Consider the following 22,193-nt stretch of genomic DNA (forward strand, 5'->3'; position numbering starts at 1 on the left):
AGAAAAATCACTATTGGCCTAAGCAGCTTTAGACTGGTATACAACGAGTGCGCCCAGGCAGGGCCAAACCAGATTTGGGGTACAACTCTGTTCCAACTTCAGGCCAATGGGTGCAAACCAGCCCAAGTGCCATGGCTGCCTGAGTGCAGGATGGTGCTGATAAGCTCATCTGAGAGACTGGGCTTATGAGCTTGAGCAGAACCTTGCCCCAGCAGTTCAAAACTGTCCAGAGACAGGTGTGTGCACTTCAGCAGCTACCTAGGGACACAGATGTGGGAATATCTGCAAACCAGCTTTTAACAGGCAGGTCCATCACTATGGATGAGTAAAAACTGTGCAGTGACCAAGCCTGATTCAGCTCTACTGTCCTGCTGGCAGCAGAATAGTTACCCTTCAATCAGAAAGATGTCCATCTAAAAGGAAGTACAACCACTGCTCTGCACTGAGACAGCATGTCCTAGCCTGTGTCCCATCTGTTCCCTGTGGGCAACACCCATCTCACCCCCACCAGGAGACAAGCAGAAATCATGTCCAGCTCCAGTGCCTGTTCACAGAGCCCTGATGGGAGCCTCTGCGCTGTTAGCAATGTATATCTTCTGCATGCATGTAAACTTCACTCCTGGCTGCACTTTGCTTTTATTCTGTGTCAGCAAGTCATTGTATCAGAAGAGATCCTTTTCTGTACCCTGATGCGTACAGCTACCATGGCCACACCAGTGACTTTCATTTGGAGGTTCCTGAGCACCAAAGCTAGCCTGGCTCTGCTGAAGAGGTCACTGTCCTCTGGCCATGGACAAAAGCAGCAGGCAGGCATGTGCTATGGAACTGCTGCAAGAACAGCTTGTTTTCACGGGAGCAAGGACCAAGCAGTTATGGATTTACAGGCACACTCCAGTTTTGGAAAACTCTTTCAGGTTTCCAGAAGAAAAATGGAATTGCTTTGTGCTCTAACACTTTAAAGCACAGGAAAACAATATTTAAAAGTGGTAGAAAATTAGCCTTGAGGAGATTGTTAGACATGAACACTTAGAACGGAGAATGAAAATCCTGATTTAAATAAAGAACTGTGGCATCATCTGTTGCCCTTGAAGTTTTGAGCCTTCACAGCTCACCTCCTTCTCTCAGATTAAAAGCCTTTCCTGGGGAAGCTGTGGTCCTCATGTAATCGCAGCCTCCAGAATCTCTCAAAAGAGCCCCATGCACAGTCAGATCAGTGTGGTATCAGAAGAAACCACAGGAGGTGAACCCCAGCCTGAAGATGCATCACCTCTGCACCTTTCTCGCCACAACGGTCCCTCCTCTGCTGCATGTCCCTGTCCTGCCCCTCTACTTTCCCACTCAGCTCATGCTCCACTGTGCTCCCAAGTGACCTCCCTGCCAGCAGAAAGGGGTCTTGGGCAGCAGCACAGGGCTGCAAAGACAGGCTCTCTCCTTGCACGCCTCCTCCCTGGGTTACAGCACCCTGTAAAAAGAACTTTCTTCAGCTAGGCGTGCAAGTATGCAAAAGCCCCTGCTGGACACCAGGCTTGCTGCAGAACACCACCAGGAGCCTGTCAGTCTTCCTTCTCCAAGGTGAAAATGAAGGATAAATGGCTTTATTGAAACAGCCAAATCAAACAACTACACTGACCGTCAGCCAGCTGTAACAGTTGCATAAGCTACAGCAACATTCCTTTTTAATAGCCTAGGCCACCCTTGAGGGGATGTGACGTGGATAAAACAGAGAGGGATATATATTTTGCTGCTTTTTTTTTTTTTTGATTGCATGTTATTATGTTTAGCCTCAATATTTATGAGCACATATTTTTTATTTCAGTATCTGACACTGGAAGTTGCTTTTAAGGAAACACAGCCTGACTTCAAGGGCAAATCACGTTTCAGGAAGAATGTCTGTGTGCACGCTCCTGACACATGCACATGAGAGGAAACCAGGAACGTGCTGCCCACATCAGGCAGGCGACTGACTCCATTTCACATAGCTCACTCCCACATTGTTTTTCTTCAGCTCATTATTGAGTAAAACCAAGAAGTGGTATTTGAGGGATGTGAACACAGGGTCATGTGGACCTTTCAAACACCACTTTCATGTTTGATGTTGAAAGCAACAGAATTACCTATCAATCAAATGGGAATTTCATTCCCTGTCTACCCTGGTATCTTCTCTTGTCTGATAAAAGCACAGTGAAATCTAACCCATCATTAATGCATTTCATGCAACTGAATGCATTTGGACATTGACAGCTGACAAACAAAAGCCCCGTTTTCAGAGAGAACAGTTTAACAATAGCCGACAATAAATACCTTCATTATAAAGCGGACTGATCATATTTAGGGGTGAAAGCATAACACCGAATAATGCCCATGCAATTCTTGCTTTCTCTGCTAAGGCTCCCAGTCAACTAGCAGCAACCAGGATGGTGAGGTTTAGGTGGACATCCATCTACTGGGAGCTGGACCAAGACCAAAATCACATTTTTTGTGGTTAGGAAAATATAACCACTGCTGAGTAGGTGGGTCTTGGAAAGGGTGGCTCTATGGGACAGAGGATGTTATCTATTTCTAACATACTTTCAGAACCTTGAAAGCAAATTTCCTGAATTTCATGATGATATCCTTAAGATCATTCCGCCAATGCACTAAATGCAAACACTCATAACACGGCTGAAGCAGCCCAGTAGTGGTGGTAACACCCTAGGTATTAGGCCTGGTTTGCTGCAGAGTAACCTTATCCATGCCCAGAGAAGTATATTGCAGCAGCACTTTCTTTTTTTAAACACCAACCTTGCAAGTAAGGAAATTTTGCCTTGAAGAGCTGATAGCAGGAGGAATATCTTTTGCATAAGGTAAACCCCAACAATAATCTTTAATTCTCACACACCATCTGAAAAATCAAAAGTTGTCCTCATATCATATTATTTTAATGAACTGCTGGGCTCAGTATTTAAGAAGGGAATAGATTTTTACATAACAGGCACCTGGCAAAGGACATATCCATTGTTGTTTATAGGCATTATCCTGATGGAAAAGAACTACTCCAAATGGCATGTAATTAGAAAAGAAGGATGCATAGCCTAACCAGTCATTACTGTAACAGAAATTTGCCATAGCGTGTGATTAACGTAAGAAAGGCACGATGATGATCTCACCATGTCTGCTCTTGCCTCCTGGCTATTAGAAACACAACTAATGCGAATAAAGAGGCTGGCAGCTGAAACAGCTATCACTGCGGCTTAAAAAAAAACACACAACAAAAACCACCTAAAAACCCAGTTTAAAATGTCTTGCCTTCTTCCTGCCGCCACCTCAGCAGTTGCTTCCTGTTTCTTCACATTCTCACTTCACTGCTGCCTGTCATTGACAATGAGAGCAGTAAGAACAACAAAATCATCTCTTTAGTAAACTGCCTCCTGCTAAACACCTTCTCAAAAAAACAAACAATGGAGGAAGCCGTGTGCTAGGCCACTTTTTATGTGATGTGTTTGAGGCTCTGCAGGAAACCAAATGGCTGCAGGTTGGAAGCCTTTGTGTTCAGAGATAAAAATCGGAGCAATTCAGTGATATCTTTACAACACTAGTAAATGCTCTTTCGAGGGCAATGACTCAAACCTGTACATCCAGCTAAGGACTCTAACCTGCTCACCTCAGTCAGACGAGCTTATGATATAACTTCAGTGGGACCGTTACATGAAAAGTTGTCATCTCAGTCTCAGACTCTTCTTTCTCTTTACTTGAGGCTATAAGCTTTATTCTGTTGAATGTTGACCCTGGTGGAATTGGACCAAACCAGAGACTAGCACCTCATTCGTTATTGTTTTTTTAACTGATGAGGTATTGCATGTGGGAGATGGGGAAAGCGGGATGTGCTAACCAAGCAGGGACAGGATAACACATCCTAAGCAGCACCCTGCAAAGCCAGAAAAAATAGCACTTGTCACATACTGCAGATAATCAGTGACACCATCATTCTTTGTATCCAGAACTGGTAGAACAGCCTAACCAGGTACACAGCACCGCAGCCATGAGGGCTTCCGGCCACTTGACCCTAATGAAGGCAAATGCTACACAGGAACATGCTGGTAAAATATTAAACCTATAAGCTACACCATGTCTTCTTCAGCATCCACCTAGAGCTAAGAGGTGGTGTTGAAAGATACATCTGAGAAACCTCTCATATGGCAGCAACTGCCACTGTGGCAGACCTGATCAGGTAAAATAGAGAGAAACTTACTGTTCTGGCTCTTAGCTTGAGAAAAAGGAGGAACTGGTACTGATACCACCTCAGTATGGGTAAAATCAGTCCCAAACCTTACCTCACTATCTTTGAGTCCTGAAATTAACTAGCCAGAGAGCTCTTCAGGATGAAAAGAGGCTCTTAAATCTTCTCCATCCACAGCATAAATGTGCTTGAACAAAGAGACTGCAGTGCTTTCCCTGGGTGAAGAAGCCAACTCAGTCACCAAGTCCCTCTCTCAACACCTCTGCCTTCCTGCAGCAAAGAAAAACACCAACAGCTGTGCTGTATGACAGCTTATTTTAGGAACAACTCGTTATTTGCAGTCTATCCCACAGGTGTTTGATGGTAATAGCTTTTCAGAATTGCCCTTGCAGGCAGCGCAGGGGTGTAAAAATCTCTCATGCTAACAATCACAGGAACCATCCTCCCTCCTACTAGAATTGTCTCCCAACAATGGTTTATTCAAAGCATGTATTTTTATCCTTAGGTTCAACGTGCTTTTATTCTTCCAGCCCCAACAAGGGTGACGAAGGTGCTCAACTGCCTGCAGCTTTTTATGCCGTGTTTTAAACATGGATTTTCACAGGTTTAGGAATAACGACATTCTCTGCTTCTGAATTCTTAAAAATCACAATGCTCATAGCACAAAACCTTATTCAGTGTCTGAGACTTGGGAAGCCCCATCTGTGTCAGAACAAAACTAAACCCAGAAATACTTCCTTAACACAGCAAATACTTAAGAGATAGTAATGCAAAAATCTGGGAACTAGTTCAATAAAACATGCTGGAAGCAGAGACCCAGCATGTCTTATTTTATAAACCCATTCAAAGCTAATAATAATACTAGTAGTTAATTACTGGAGTCGTCATAAGCCAAAGCTCTCCCTGCTGTGATATGGCACAGCTGTACCCATACCCTGGGTCTCTGCCTTATCCATACCACATATATGGTCTGTACCCTGGACCTCTGCAAGGCCATGATGGCTAACACCAGCTAATGTGACATCCCCACTCCTGTTGAGGGCTGGAATCTTTCAGAGCCAGAGTTCAAGGTTTACACTGAGCCTAACTCTGGACATATCTCTTCTCATTTCTCCTGCACTTTAGCCAGGCATATTAACATTTCCATTTATCAGGTGACTGAAGCAATGCACACTGCGATGGACGTACTGGTAAAGGACATTAACTTTGACTTGAATCACTGTCCCTCAGGATGACTGCCAAATTGGTTAATGAGTATAATTAACATTATTTAAAATGACAGCTCAAACAAGATACATCACATTTGGCTTTAACAAAGCCTTAGGTTTACTGAAGCTGGCTGACTCGACCACCTGGCCAAGCCCAAACCACACAGTCCATGGGCAGTGTGACTGGCACTCACCATGGCAGCTCTTCTTCTAGCTCACTTACAAGCTTCTCAAGCTACATGCAGTTGCTGCATGGTATGAAAGCAAAACATGCCCCTAAGCATTCAAAAACTAAAGTGGCAGCCCCAAGCAATTACTGAGTTTATCACCTAAAGCCCAGCTCCTTCCATCACGGCTGTGCTCCTTTTTACTCCTCTTTGGAGCAGTTTTAGTTGCCCTTGCTCAAGCTGCCAACATATTTAACCTGCAAATCTTAGAAGTAAGCTGAGGTCAGGCTGTACCTTGCTAGAGCACAGCTGCGAACAAGCAGGGCTGTGCAATAGCTTTGTCCTTGTTTCTAAGTCAGCTGGAGTGGAAGCTGGCAGGGCATGAAGAAGGATCATTCACAGCTTAAGGCTTAATTACTGGACTCGCATTGAACATAGATGCCTCACGCACAGAGTTGTACTTGAAGGAGTAAGAAAACACATGGCAACCTTAAAGCCAGTATGAAAATCCAGACAAAATAGTTTATTTCCAGACAGGAACTTCATGAAGATAAGCACTAGATACTTCAAACAGTCATCTGACAGCTGTGGGTGCACAGTAGGCTTCCTACCACAATTTATTTTTATTGACATCCTGTTTATGGATACAATTTTTATTACCACAAACTATGCATACCTATATGATTGCAGACAGACATAAACAAGCACATAAAATTGTATATATACTTACATAGTCATGTAGCCTAACCTGGGTGATTAAAGCTAAGTGCTGAAATCAAAGAAGTCTGATTTTATCGAAAGTGCTCAATAATCAGAAATACCAGTAAAACCAGTGGCAGTCAAAAGTTACTATTTTTGAAAATAGTTCCTTTTCTTATCCAAGAAATGCCAGAAGGCCCTAACATATTCTGTTATTTAGCTGGATGCTACATGTGAGCATAGAGACATTAGACATTCATAGCTTACACAGGCAAGATATAGAGCAGAGGTAGGAACTGGTACTTTTCCTGCCTCTTCTTTAGAAGCTAACACAGCTGAAGATCACAGGGAAAACTACGCAATAGTCAGTGTCTAATGTCAGTGATTTAACTACAGAATACCCTTCTCCTACTTATCATCTACTACCAAAATCTCTTTGCAACCATGAGCACAGGAATCTGACGTTAGAGATCCACCTCTGAAACACTACCGAGAAATATTTACACTCTTGCTGGATTACTGCCACACAGCAAGTCCTGAATCTATAGAGGTGAAGCAGACTGGGACCTCTGTTAAAGCACAAGCTAGAAAACCAAACAAGTGTCCAGAATATGCTGCTGCCAGCATTTGTGAAGAAAAAAAATACCCTAACAATCCAAACCCACAAAACCCCAGAAGCACTACCTAAAAGCTGAACAAGCAAAGGACTCTACTTACCCAGGAAAGCCATCTACCCAAGAGGAGTACTTGCAACCACCGCGGATCTGTAAGTGTTCATACAAGGGTGGTGAGCACTTTTGGAAAAGGCTTCATTAATGCTTTTGCTCTTCAGAAAGCTCAAGCATGGCATGGGATCAGATGGGGTATGAACACTTGACAACAGAGAACGTCCAGTGTGAACAGGGCAGCAGGCAATGAGATACTGAGCAAGCAACTCTATCATGTTTTTTCCTTCTTACATAAGCTGCTGCTTTTGCAGAGAGAAAGGCTGGCAGTTTAGTCTGAATGGCCCTTCCTATAAACCTGTAGCCTGCATGCTTGAGCAAGGGAACTCGAAGCAGACAGAAAAGGAATGGAGATAGTATGTGGCCAGAGAGGCAGATGGGGTCAGAAGATCTAGTGAGTCCAGGCTATCAGCTAGGGCACCAAAAGCAATTTATCAGTTGTTCCTTGTATAACCATATTATCAATAACTCCAGGAAACTAAGGTGAGGAACCTGCACCTTCATCCCTGCTCAGGTGCTGGTCAGCACAGCCCAGGTAATTACTACAGCTTGATCCCTACTGCCTCGGCTCTGTTCACACTGCTCCCTCATCCGTTTATTAACAACTCTAAATCACAGGCATGGGCAGCCACAGGAAAACTGTTTGGTTTGTTCTACTCCAAGTCAACAGGAGAAAAACATTTTTGCAAACGCAAACTGCCACGGGAGATAGTTCGAGACAGATGTTTCATTAGCACTACAGATGGGCTAGAAAATCCCCCATCACCACCTCAAAACTCTCACCCTTTTCCTTTCCTAGGAGGACAGAAAACATGTTTTTTCCCCCTATTGTGCGCAGGCTGTACCCTTTCTTGTAACGGAAAAGCCACAACCCCTGGAAATTCATTAGTCTCCCACCAGTCTTCCCTCTGGACATCAACTAGATGGTGTTGCTCAGCTATTGAATTTCCAGGTAAGTGTGCCTCAGTCCTAAGTGTCTCCCAGAAAACTGGAGAATGAGGTGAAATGCTGATCCTGGGAACACCAGCCTTCTCCCACATGGACTCAACAACTTTATTCCATTTATGAGGCTGACCTATCTCCACAACTGCTGAGTGGATTCTAGCTGGGTAAAAAGGCAGGAGGAAGCAAGAGGTGAAGGAGAGAGCTGCTCTGTCAGAGGAAAGAGGATGTACAGGAAAAAGTAAGTTGGTTGGTCCATGTGATACAGAAATTTGTTGGCTCTCTGCCTCCTGGGCATAGGCTTGAACACTCTTCCAGCACTGATTCTCCATCTGTCTCCTACCCCGTGCTCCTTGCCAGACCATTTCACAGCTTCATATAACTCAAGGCCAGGAAACCGTTCATAAGAAATGGACGGTTGTAAATCACGTTTTGCACCGTGGTATAGCATCACTTTGAAAGACAGTTTTAATACTGCTTAAATAACCAATGGCGACCATGTTCTTACCTCTTGTTGCCTCATGCTGCATGCTCAGCTTTAACGTCATAAGCATTGCTCTGTCTTTCTAAGCCTCTGATGGGTATTTTTTCCCATTTCCTGATTTTTTTCCTATCATCAGTTAGGTCTCTTTCTTCAACGGGTGGCTAATACAAATACAGCAAATACTACTAAAAAAGCTTTTCTCTGACCATACAGAAAGTATTTTTCTGTATACGGACATAAGGAGCAAAAAAAAAAGAAAGCAAATAGACTTTAACTAAAAAATGCATATGTGCAGAAAAATCATTTTCCCAAAGACTACCCTCTTTTCAGTCACAAACAGGAAACCCTCTCTCAAGAAAGGCAGAATTAGTCAGTAAGTGCCTATGACTGATTAACCATTTCAACAGTCAGCAGTAAACAATTTCAAATCAAGAGTAGGTGACTACAGGAGACTTACCACGGTTAAATTCTGGTCATGGAGCTCAGCTCAGGAGCCCATGGATGAAATTTCACATGCAACACATAAAATCAGCCTTCAAGAGGGGGAAGGAGAGATGGAAGAATACTGTATTAATTCAAGGTAATATATATTTTCATGTACACTTTTTCAAACTGCTCTCCAAAACTAAGCTAATGGGTCCACCACAAAAGTAATTTAACCGTGTCTTTAACCCCACTGTGCAAAAGCTTAGAAAAAGCCACCATATAGTCTGCTAGAAAACAGGTACTTTTACACTTCTGTTTCTAGTCCAGATATGAGTAGTTGAAACATTAACCACTCAGAAAAAGGTTCAAAGAAGCATCAGGAAGTAATTTTATGATCACTGCATAAAAGTGATCTGAAAAACCCTTTCTGCAACCAGACAGAACCGAAAAGGTCATGACTGACAAGATCTATTCAGTGTCTTTTTCTCTGCAAATTTCCTACCTCTCTGGTCTTTCTTAAATCCAATGATAGGAAGCTATTGCAACAAGCCACTGCATAGAAAACTTGAGGCTTGAAACCTTATGCACAGCACACTGTGCCCACAAAAAGCACATTGGAGACAGGTTCTGGATTTGCAGAAGTCCTGGCACAATCAAGCCTTTAACTTTTGGGAGTTCATTATCATCATCATCATCCACCATTTAGGGTGGCAACACTGCTCTGTAAAAGCCAGAAGTATTTCAGGACCATCACTAAAGACTGTAGAGGACAAGGATTTCAAAGGGCATGCTACTGGCTGGCTGAAGTACCATAGCTAAATATTCTGTACATTCATCTCTACCTCATCTGGCCTGAATTCATTCTGAATCAGCTGCCTAAGACATGATGACTGACGGGATGATGTTGTTTGGTTTCATGTCAGAATGGTAGCTATGGTGTTTGGAATAATTTCATATCAATTTAATATCTCCAGCTAGATATCTCGGGTAAAAGGCCAAATTTATACCTCCTACAAACTACAGCAACTCCATTAATGGGGTTTGCACCAAAGAAATTACAGCCTTTAACTGCTGGGTCAAATTTAACCCATCTAATTATGGTGGGTTTTTTTCTAAGCAGCGTGTTAGATACTGACTCTGATGTGATTTTATAATAACAGGTGTGGCTTTGATTGCCACCTAATTGAACTCATATGGAGGTTAAAGATTAATTTGATTGCTGAAGTTAGATTATAAATCACACTGAAAAAGAAGAAAGGTTTCAACAGAAAAAAAACAAGACAAACTGAGGCTGAGTAAGGAGGATTCATTAGTCACTTGAAGGCTGGCTCTGCTACTGGAGAAGCAACAACACATGGGTTGTCTTGGAGCCTCCGTACAGATGGAACTGATGAGTAACAGCAAAACCACTTGTTACACAGCTCACTACTTGGGATTATAGTTTTAGAAATGTAATGCAATTGAAGCTTGCTTTCTTGGTAGATACTTAACAAAATTATTATTAGCTTTGTCCTCCTTTTACTTTATTTTTCTCTAAAGCTTTTTGAGGAGCAGCTCAGACGGATACTGTGTAGGCTTTCTCCTTGTCATCTGCGTGTTTGGGTTGGCTGCTGATAGCAACGTCTGCTCACATTCCTGCAGGCGTGTTGATTTGGATATAGCAGACACATACAAATAGCCTCCATGCAGGAACCTAGCTGAAAAAATCCCTTGTGCTATCTTATTAATACATTCAGTTTACTCATATTCTTGTTAGGGAGTGAGTGTCCTTATTGTCCATCTCTTTGGCAAACCTCCCGCTACCTTCCTGCCTCCTCCAGCATGGAAAACTGTAATTCCAAAATAGGTCATTTTATTATGAAAATACATTTTCCAAGCAATATTCCCCCGAGGCTCTTCATATTAAGAGTATCTTTTGAACTGGATAAATACTGTTCTGCTATTTCCCAGTATCAACCACACATGTTTCTGTGATAATGGCCAAGCACAGTCCAGCTGGAAGCAACTCTCAAAGCAAACCATTTAATACAAGAGTATTTCTGTGGGAAGGCTCTCAGGCTTTATGATAGGATATTATCTGCTTTTATTGCACTGTGGGTAGTGTAAAGCAGCCCTGTGACTTGAGGTTTGAATTGTTCTCTTTAAATTGGCATGTCCACTGAACCCAGACAGAAGGTAAAGACCCCTCTCCTCACCAAAGCAAAGACCATCTCTCTGTTAATTTCTATGCCTGCCGTATGCAGAATGAAACTACTTGTCCCTTCTATTTCTTAGGCATCAAGCTAATCAAGACTTAATCAATAAAGGCTGGATTAATTCCTAAGTGCCAAAAGCACAAGCAGCTAAATTAATCAAGTTCGTCCTTCTGTAGTACTCATTTGTTAAAACTTTTCTCTTGAACCTCCTGATGGAGCTTTGCTTGATTTCTCAGGAAATGAATGAGCAGCTTTTATTCCTCAGTCATAATCTGCAGTCATCTTTATGCATTTCTAGCATAGTTAGCACATGGCCAAAACTGCAGGCTGAATTTAGCCCCATGAACCCTATGTTCCCAGGCATGAGATAAACAGTGCAAGTTCTGCACAGTCCTAACCTGAAGTCACCATGTGCAGGTGAAGTCATCTGCACATCAGTGACTTCACACGGTTCTTCTCAGTTTATTCAGCCCTTGGCTGATGCAGGTGGAATACATTTGCAATTAGTAGTGCTTACACTTACAGCATGAACAGGCCTATTTGAAGGACCAGACAGCAGGCAGGGGCCCAAAAGCCTGGTCACTTTATTCTGTCATATCATGGGCTGGGGTGAGCCTTCAAAATATCACTTACCCTTTCCATGAAAAGGGCTTTGGTGCTGCAACTAATAATTGTCAAGTGTTACCACAGCTGCGTTTGTAATTGGGATACCTATCCCTGCAGAGTGGATGGAAACAGCCACATTATTTTTCTGAGTACTGAAACAGGGGATGTTTTAAGGCTACTGCTTAGCTTGAGCAGAAATCTGGGTTCATATAAACCTATGCAGACCTTTGTAGCCTGTTTACCAGCTTTTAACAGCTACTCCCTAATTATTAACCTCAAGGGGAAGATTAACATTTTCTTTTAATAAATATGGAGATGCCATGGTGTGATGCAGTGTTATAAAAAGTTCAGCACTTGTGAAACACCAGCCTTTCGGGGTGGAATAATTCTGTCATCTTGTTTTCATACAGCTCTTCTCAGAGTATCATCTTTCTGACATATATTTTATCACATTACTTCTACCTACACCCCCCCAACATGCTTGTTATATCATTTTCTTAATGACTCATCTCTAAAGCTAAGCCTTTCAGTTGCATTAAGTTTCAACTGTGTGAAACCGATGCTTCAGAGGAAGGAGAGTGACGTGACCCTTTAGTGATGGTGACCCTTTAGTTTAAATACTAAGGGCTGATTATCCTTCAGGATTTTCTAGTCTAAGGGCTAGCTAACTCATCAGTCAGACTGCTTCTATGAGAGCTGAGCTGGGAAGATTTATAGGACTTTTACACCTCTCTGCTTTCTGAAGTTGGGACCTGGTGATATCTAGTTCATTCTTCAGTGCCCAAAGGACATTCTAAAAGCTGCTCTGAACTGTAGCTCCAGTAGTCTAAGAAAATGGGAACTTGCTAAAATGCAACAGTGACCTGTCCAATCATCATCTTTGCTAGAAGATTTCCTATCTAGTTCATTACACTGACTTTCTAGATTTACTCTGCTCTTCGACCCTGCTTGTAGAAATACTCCACGGTCAGATTCCTGGGGCTCTACAGAAAGGGAGGGACCGTTCCCTGGGCGCTCAGCCTGCGTGCTACTTTTTGGACTAAGATCCCACTAGCAAGACACCAGAGATAAAATACCAGTCCTTGGACTTCAAAATGTTTTAAAGTTTCTTTACTAAGGCAAAATGACTGTCCAAGAGTAGAAATATCACTTTGAGTCAGTCTGGCTTTACATTAAAGGGACTCGGCTCACCCCTAAGCTGACAGAGACCATGTTTCCCTCATTCCAGAGAAACCACACTCCAACTCTACCGTCTACCAACAGGAACACTCATCTCTTCCCAAAGCCATGTAAAATCAGATCAGTAACCAGTCTACTGTTCTTTTCCTTTTCTGTTCCACTCAGAAAAGGAAAACTCCATCCATCTGAAACTTATGCTCAACCACATAATTATTTTTGTTTTGCACAAGCATTAATGAATTGACTCCTGTTTATGCAAAGTTAAGGTAATATCAGATCCTTTATTATTCCATGTTGGAAATTCCCACTGTTTCCATCACAAAACCTTGACTGATTTTCTCAGATTTCTAGTGATGTTTCCATGGAGCAGCAGGTCTAGTCTTGCATGTAAAAAAAGGGACCTGGAGCCACTGTAAAATGTCTGAATTAAATCTTCACAGACTTCATGGTCATGATTTGAGAAGCCATTGCTTTTTATAGTATCCTTTTAAGATGAGTATCATAGTATTCACATCTTCTATTTGAATGTGTTGTCTTTTTGTATGAAGAGCAGTAAAAATAATTACACAGCACCTTGTTTCATTTTGCTTTTTATTTTTTTACTTCCTTTTTGAAAACTAAGCTTTTTTTGCACATTAGTGCCACTGGAAAAGAGATTTCCACCACTTGAATGCAATCTGTGGTCCTGGTCACAGCTATCAATATTCGTTCAACTTTTTGGAAAAGAAAAAGAAAATGACATAAGCATATGGAAAGCCATCCTGTTCTTCAGCGCAAAACACCAAATGGTGATAATTGCATGATGATTGTGAAGAGCTACCAATATCAATTACTATCATTGTGCTACGGCAGACTCCCAAGATACAGGTGTAACTGAGAATTCAAGCAAACATTGATTACTTTTCCAGATTTTTAGAAACATCTGGTCCATTTAGCAGAAAAAAAGGTCAGGAAAAAAAGGACAAATAATAAGATCTGCCTTTCTGAAGATGAATGTTGGTCACTACTTTCTGCCTGTGGTTGGTATATTGCTTTTTCAGACAATAAAAATACATCTGATTGCAGATTCTTTTCAAGCAACCTTTCCTACACTGGTAAAATATATAGTTGTAGCTAACTGAACTACTGAGGTAGCTTTGCTAGCTCTTGCCAGACTTTGCTAGACTGCCAACCCTTCAGGTAACACTACTCTTTCCCTCCCATTGTGTGCATTAACATATAGGCACCAAATGAGAGTGTGTACATTATTACTATGCAACCACAATCTATCCATAGAGAGTATGAATCATTATAAGCTTCACAATGTTGCTGCTTCTTGGATCTGAAGTTCACCTGTCTAGCAAGGTCCTTCATATCTATTTTATCAAAGTTGAGTTTGTTTCCTTACTAGTGGCTGTGAGGGTTGCCTGAGAGGGAAATGAGAAATATCTTCTAAGACGCTCCCTCAGCAAACTATTTTCATCTCCAAAGCTAGATGACAGTGATGTAACTTAGCTTAGAAACTTATTTGTTATCATTCGCCAGGTGATACAAGCTTTGACTCTCAGGTCAGAGCCGGTCTCCACTATGTTAGATACAGATACTAACAGTGTGTAAAGATGCTAACAGTACAGATACTAATAATCAAACAAAGCACTGGGGTGTCTATTCATGTATCCCTTGATTAACTACTTCTTGTCCTTCTAAGAGAATTACTTTCAGAGGAAGGAAAGCAGGCAACGAAGTGAACAAACTCAACTGTTACTACCATGTTTTACTAATATATAATAAATACAGTAAAATGAAAGTAATGGGCATTGCTAACTACTACAGGCACAGATTCAATAGATACTGACTCTTGCTCCTGGATCATTAAATAACCCAAAAAACCCCAAACCCAAAACCAAACCAACAGGATCTCCCTGGATGTCAGTTTGATATTGACTGTGGTAGCAGCTTCCATACCTGCCGCTAAGTTTTGTAACACAGGATCATGGAGTTACAGATGCGGGGGAAAAAAGAAGAATTCAAGCTGTCCTCTGTGAACATGCCTGTAGCACCCTGATAGAAGCTTTTTACAGCAATTCACTATAATATTTGTGATTGTTACCATTCTTCTCCCTATTTACTTATTTTCCTCAAGTACGTGTGTCCACTGCTGACAGAGTTGGGTAAAATGGCATTATACTGGTTCCTAGTTGTCACTCCTTTGGTGTCCACCTTTCCCTTCACCTCTCTTACCCACATCCTGCATGGAGTTGCAAGTGTTGGTGTTGTGGTTTTGCTCTATTTATTCTGTCAGTGTACAGACACCTTTGCCCTTTGGATCTGCTGTCAATTTACAAACACAAACTCTTAGCCATGGACTCCAAGGAACAAAATCGCTCAACTTTAGTAAGCAACTGATCATCTGTGGTTAAATTTTTAATCAGTACAGGTCTTTGTTTCTGTAGAACTGTTGCTGAGTTCAAAGTCCACGTATATAATAAAGCAGATCTATGTAGCCCCTTTCTAGTTTTGCTATTTGCAGACATAAACTGTGCTCAGATACTCTCTCAAAAGCTTCTCCTACCGGAAGGCGATTTAATTTCATTCAGAACATATCCAGAATTTGTTTTCCTCCAGTAAATATTATCAATCTGTGTTTTGTTATGACTCTCAAGAAGGTGATGTTTACCTAAATGATGTAATCTATAAGCCCAAACATGGGATTAGTTTAGACATCTTGTTACATAGCATCAAGGCTTACAATTAGGGCACCCAATTTGTATCTAAGGTTAATACAGAAACAATCCTAGGTGACTTGTTACATTTCTCATCTTTCACAATAATATCAGAGTACTGCCAGTAACAACGCAACTAATTTTGAAGAATTTTGTACTAATAGAACCAGTTCATAACCCTGTAGGGCAGGTATGAAAGTTTTATCAGCTACAAAGTCATTACATGCCCTCAGATAATATCAGCTCTTAATCCAGGATTGCTCTTAAATCTGCAAAGGCAACAGGTTCAGTCTACACCACAGCTCTGCTTTTAATGTGGAAGTTGTAAATTAAAAAATGATGCACTGCTAGAAACACAGTAGTACAAGGTGCAATATTTTGCTCTGTCTGTAGCTGTAAGACTATATGCGGCTTGCTTTTACTCCTACATCAGTGGCAATTGCACAAACAAATCAGAGGCAGAATGTTCTTCTTAATACAATCAGGTTCTCCTTAGCTTCAGCTGCATCTGAAAGAGGGAGTTGATGTTGTTAAAAATAAACATGTCAGTAACAGTTGTAGAACCTAAATCTGACAAATTTACTACTGCCAACATATTGTGCTAATGAAATCTGCCTAATTCTAACCTGGCACTTGCTGTATAAGTCTTCATCTATAAGTTTGATACTCAAAAATCAAATCTAAGTTTGATACTCAAAAATTCTACCTTCTGTCTCTTCTGGCCTTGTAAGGATTAACTAACAGCCACTGTTCTTAATGCTGGGCTGCCCCTGGATAGGCATTATAATTCAAAATGTGCAAGTTTTGGGACCAGTCACCCTATGGAAACATATGCATGCTCTTCCTGATTGCAAAAGGAGTTGAAGATACAACCTTGAGAAAGGAAAGCACATGTTGGAAAATAAAAATAACCAGAGAGATGAGCCCATTTTGGGGAGGAGAATCTGAGTTTGAATGGAAGTAGGAAAGATACCTCCCAGGTAATAAAATTTCATATTGGGGGGGGGGTGGTGGTGGTGGTGTTATGCAATTATATAAATAATTGATAAACAATTCCTAAGATGCTGAAACCAACCTATAGAAAATTCACCACAATTCTAGAGCTCACAGAGTTACTCTGTTCAATCACATCAGATATCTGAGCTCAGTAATGATTTTCTACCTTTTAAGGCACCACTGCTTTTTCACCACTGTTTATACTAAGCCCATTACTGTCTATACTTACTGCAATCTTTGTGTAGACATATTTTCAGGGTCTTGAAAAGAAAACAAAAAAACCCTTGTGAAATTTCAAAAAAGGTTACTGTCCTGACACCTAACTCATTATACGATCAGAATGTACCTCTTCTTAACTTTAACGCTTTGAAGACAATTAGGTCATTCTAAAGTCTGGAACCTGCTGCCTTCATTCATGCAAACAAACCTTACTCACAAAGATTATCACCACACTTATTTCACGGGATGGTCTGCATGTACAGGTAAGGTCTTTTAACTTTTGGACCTTTCTTACACCACTCTCCCTCAATGCGCATTAAGATCATAGACAGGGTAAGCCAAGGGGGTTACAACCCCCCACCCCCAAAAAATATCTCCAAAACAACCAAACCCCAACAACCTAAAAGCATCTACTTCCAAGAACTTTATTATTTTGTACTATCTCCCACAGCGAGTGCCTTCAAACTACTGAAATCTCATCCTTTCAGTCCTCTTTGAGCTACTACATGCTACTGCAAAACTTGACGATATTCTGGCAAAAACACCCACCTCTGGCCCTTACTCTCAGACAATGTGCTTTCTAAAGAGAGCTATAAATCCAGGCTTAAGCACATTCCAGAGTAAATAGAGCTCATGAAATTCAAGTTAAAGATTCTCAGCATAATGACAACATATGTATCAGCCTAGACATCATACCCAGCAGTTGGATTTACAGTTCTGTAAGACAGGAAAGCAAATCTCTCTCTCACCAACACTTGGAGGCACAGCAGAACGAAAGCAGTTACAAAACCAATTCACTCTGAGGGGCACTTTCAGTTTGCAGTTTGTACATTACTCAGTACAACTTCTTCCCCAGTAAACTTCAAATAACTTTAAGGTCATCTGGACAGAATGCTACCAAGAAGGAAAATGTTTTTAGCACAGCAGTCCCAGGAAAAAAAGCTGACTTCTAGAGGGAGAAACACGAGAGCTCTATTGTCATTCCTGAGCTGCAGATTCCCTGGAAGTGAAGTGATAGGAGGAGGGAAAAACCCATTTGAGATAGGCACATCCAAAGTTAAGCATGTAGGAAGATTTAATTTAAATGCCCCTTACTGGACAGGCAGCCAGCATGTGAGAAAACCCTGGCTTGCAAAGAAACGCAGGGATCGCTGCATGTAACTAACAGAACATCAGTTCCCACCATGTAGCCGTGGGAAAGAAAAGTTTGTACTACTGGGTGAATAGACAGGGGAATACTGAACATGAGGTTATTATCTCTGCACGTGACACTAACAAGAGCCTTCCTGGAATCCACTGTGCAGTGTCGGTGGCCAGTGAGGACAAGACTGGGGGCTCGGAAAAGAGCAGCAGAGCTCTGGGTTTCTCCTGGGGAATGCATTGGCATTCCAGGGAGAGACCAAAGGAACCTGGTTTATTTATCTCAGAGACAAAGTTAAGTGGCTATTTAATTACTGCCTTTAAATACTTGAGCAGAGAAAGACAATCTGAAACTAGATAGCTATTTAATCTGACAGACAAAGACATTACAAGATCCAGTAGCTAGAAGATGAAGTCAGAAAAGTTCAAAGCAGAAAAAAAGATGCCAACATTTAACAATCAGATTAACAATCAGAGCCAATTATCCAGGAATGTAGTCAATTCCCCATCGTTGGGACTCATTAAAACAAAACTGTTTGAAGAGGCTAGTGGGCCAGACCCCAGACTCACTGGGGAATAGCCTGAGCTTTATAATATGGAAGAGGTTAGGCTATGGGATTATAATAATTCCTTATGACTCTAATAAATCCACCAGCAGCATTGTTATCTTCTCCCAAGAGAAAAAGAAGGGTGAAGGAAATAAGTATTAATGGAGCCAAGGCCTCTGTGGGGCACAAAAAGCAGGTTCAATGTGGACAACACAAGTCACAGAGTGGGAGCCGGCAATGTCATCCGTAGTTATGTCACCAACTTCAGCAGGAAAAAGACAACACCCACTGGGGTTTTGTGACGGGTCCTATCGCCCCAAGCCAGGTTACTCTGCGCCCTTCTTTTAGCCAACCGGCAGTGCAGGTCTGACACGGGCGAGCATCACCGGGCGCGTAGTTACTCGACTGCAACATCCCAGCTCGCACCCCGAGCTCTCAGCGCAGCACCCCCAAGACCCCCGGGGTTTCCGTACCCCGTCCGGGGGCACATCGGTGCACCCGCTCGTCAGTCCCCGCCCGGCCTCTCCCCGGGGCCCGCCCCGGGGGAGGCCCCTTCGCCGAGAGCCCCGCGGCAGGGCGGCCTCCGGGGCACCTTCCGCGCTGCGACACCAAGGCCGCCGACACGTTGCCGTGGCGACCGCGCAGCGCATCCCCTCAGCCCGGCCCGCCGCAGCCCCCCGGCCCGGTGGGGCACCTTATTACAATTACTGTTACAATCACTACCTTAAGTTTTCCGCGCTCCCGGACATGCGGGAGGCAAACCAGCTTCCAAGCGCCGGTAAAAACGATCAGAGGACTAGAGAGGCACCCTCGGGGCTGACCCGGCCCGGCTGCCCCCAGCCCCGCGTGCCCGCTCGGCGGGGTGGCCGCAATCCTCACCGCTGCGGAGCGGGGCCGGCTCCTCGGGGCGCGCTGCCGGGCCCGGCCCGGCCCACCCTGCAAGGCCGGTAGGGCGAGGTCGCCACCCGCTCCGGGCACCTGTCCGCGCACCCACCCCGCTCCTCTCCAGCGCCGAATAAACTTGCTGTGCGAGTGTGTGTGTGTGCCGGGAGGTTCTCACGATCCAGCCACCTTGCCCTCGCCCCTTACCTCCGCGGCAGCGCCCGGGGAACCGCGGGCACGCCGCCGCCGCGGGCAGGGATGACCTTGCGGAGAAATTCATCATCCGGGCAGGAAAACAAGCCCTTCCTCGGGGTGTGCAGCGGCGGGAGGAGGGCGGGCGGAGGGAGGGAAGGAGGAAAGAGGGAGGGCTCCGCGGGGGTGGCCCTCCCCGCCGCGGGGGGCAGAAGGGAGGCGATTTGTGCCGACTACTAAGAGGCGGCGGAAGGCTCGGTCACATCGGCCCCGGGCAGCCTCCGCCGCTTCCCGGGGAGCTACACCGAGGGGGCGCCGGCGCCTCACGGGCGCTCGTAGCTGCGGCGGCGGCTGGCAGGGGAGGCGGGGGGTGCCCGGCTGCAGCGCCGGGCCGGGCCAGGCTCCCCCCCGCGGCCGTAGGTACATCGCCGGGGAGGGCACCGAGCCGCCCCCGGCCGGCGTTCAGCCCCTGCACCCTACCGCAAGTCCTCCCAAATGCGGAGGGCGCAGGCACGTACCTGCTTCCAGGGAGGCATTTCCAGCTGACGGCAGCCCCACCTCAGGCCTCACCTGGCTTTTATAGCCCGGGAGATGGAGGCTCCTGCTCAGCCACATGCTCCTTGTGGAGAGCAGGAGCCCTCGGGCCCCTCGGCAGCCCCCCGGGAGAGCTCGGCAGCCGCGTCAGAGCCCCGACGGTGCGCTGGGGCTTGCTCTGCATTGCCTCCTCTGCCAGCCGGTTCTGTCCAGCTCTCAAACCAAAACTACACTTTAAACTGCTTCACGGCAGAAGAGCACATCCCAAATCCCCTAATTCCGACCACTTTACTAGTCCTGCATGTGTCAGCTGAGGAAGAGTGCCTACAGATCGCCAGCTAGGCACCTACTGAGCCCTCTGCTTGCGGGGTTGTACAAAACTGCATGGGGAATTGCAGTGCATGCAAATGCGGATCAGCTCTTGTTGCCCTTTGAATTTGGATTGTTGTTTTTGACAGGCAAATTTGGCTTCCTGTATGAAGCACTGCTCTGTTTGCCCGCAGAAGAGAAAATAGATCGAAGCAAAAGTATTAGCAGCAAAAGGCATTTTGGGTTAGGACCTGTAATTGTCTGGAAATCTTTGATCTAATTTCTATTCCCACCAATGTGGAATTTTATATCTTGCTGTTGCAATCACAGGAAATGGTTCTGCAGTGCCCTGAGATTCAAGTCAAGTACAGGGTTTCAACTGGGAAGATTTTAACTCTTCTACCTTCCTTCAGGGATAAATAGGAGCAGGATTTCCAAGACTATAGGACAAGCTGTGAGGAGAACTGTTGCAATATGGAAAAGATCAAGGGGAAAAGAAAACAGTTGACTAGAGGACCTAAGAAAATAATTTTTACCTCTAGTCGTCATGAAGATCAATGAATCATATTCCCTTAATTCATATAAATGGACCCATATTTTGTTCACTGCTCTACAGAACACAGGCTCAGTTATTGATCCTAAATCTCTGACTCGTGGGTTAAGTGATTATGAAAAAGTCTTATATTTCCTACCACGGCATATGGAATTTCTTCCCCAACAGTGGCCATGAAGATCAGCATGTATTTGTGTAATAGCTGTTCCTGAATGTAGCTTTCTGACAGTTATTTAACCATGGAAAATTTTAGAGTTATTTTCAGTATTCACCAACAATAACCACTTTTTCCACACATGCCAAAACCAAATCGCGGTATTCTTAGGAGCCTGGACATCCCAAGCATGAGGGAACCTCACTGCAAGAGGGCGGGGAAGAGTGGAGAGAGCATCAGACACTGTCAGGAAAGGGAAATTTACAGTTCCTGGTAGCTCTTCTTTACTTCTTCATTCTCTTCACAATCTTGCTGCTTTTTTGGTGCTCTATAGAGGCTGGTCCTCACCCTGCTCATGTCTGAGTCGGGAATACAAGGTCAGGTTGGCCAACAGTCGGTGTCCAGCTCCTTATACTCTGCTAAATGAACCATTTTTAAAGAAACGTTGCCAGACTTCCTAGAATTAATCCTGCTGCCACTAACATTACTACAGTGAGACTTCCCCTTTTCTTGACAAAGAAGAATAAAGGCTGGATGATGCAATTTCCTTTTGTCAGTGATTGTAGTTTCATGAAGAGGTGGCTGCAGGCACTTACAGGCTGCTGCTGCAAGGACTTTGTGGGACCTCGGTGGCTGCTCAGCAAGAGACAGTTACAATTAGTGTAGTTTTCCTAAACTTTCCTGCACCCAAGATTCCTAATCTAGATTCTTAAGAGAGACCCTTTCTGTTAATAATACCCCCCTTAGCCTGAGATACTAAAATCACAGTCTTGGCACTCAGTTAACCAGTTCATTAATTCTGCAAGCTAGCCAACCTTCTTGTGTCTTTTAACACAGCTTTAACACCCCACTGCCATCCTTTTCTTCCTGCATCTTTCTCCCCATGTCCACATCACTGAAAAATATTAACTCTATTCCCTTTGACAGCAACCTTCCTTGCCCAGGAAGAAATAACCTGCTACAGAAAGGTGAGAATCAGGCTTGTTGCCAGGCAGCCCTTTTTTATCTCTGAAACTATTTGCAAAGTGAGGAATTTCAGTTGGTTTACTATTTATAGCTAATACTTTCCTGCTTTTTGGAAACCAACTTTGAGATTAATAGAAGTGGAAACATGGTA

General features: G+C 43.7%; 1 protein-coding gene across 2 annotated transcripts in view; it reads right to left on the minus strand.

Annotated features, from left to right (window-relative positions):
* Positions 1–20,274, minus strand: part of GPRIN3 (GPRIN family member 3) — a 36,364-nt gene extending 16,090 nt beyond the window's left edge. The window contains exon 1 of one of the 2 annotated variants that reach the window (XM_030492676.1): positions 20,045–20,274. The gene's annotated coding sequence lies outside the window, so the exon portion shown is untranslated. Of the gene's footprint in view, positions 1–19,541; positions 19,852–20,044 lie in introns of those variants that run through there. The other variant, XM_030492675.1, reaches the window with a different exon arrangement.
* Positions 20,275–22,193: the final 1,919 nt, after the last annotated feature.

The sequence above is a fragment of the Strigops habroptila genome, chromosome 7 (genome assembly GCF_004027225.2).
Source record: "Strigops habroptila isolate Jane chromosome 7, bStrHab1.2.pri, whole genome shotgun sequence".
In the NCBI taxonomy this organism is placed as follows: domain Eukaryota; kingdom Metazoa; phylum Chordata; class Aves; order Psittaciformes; family Psittacidae; genus Strigops; species Strigops habroptila.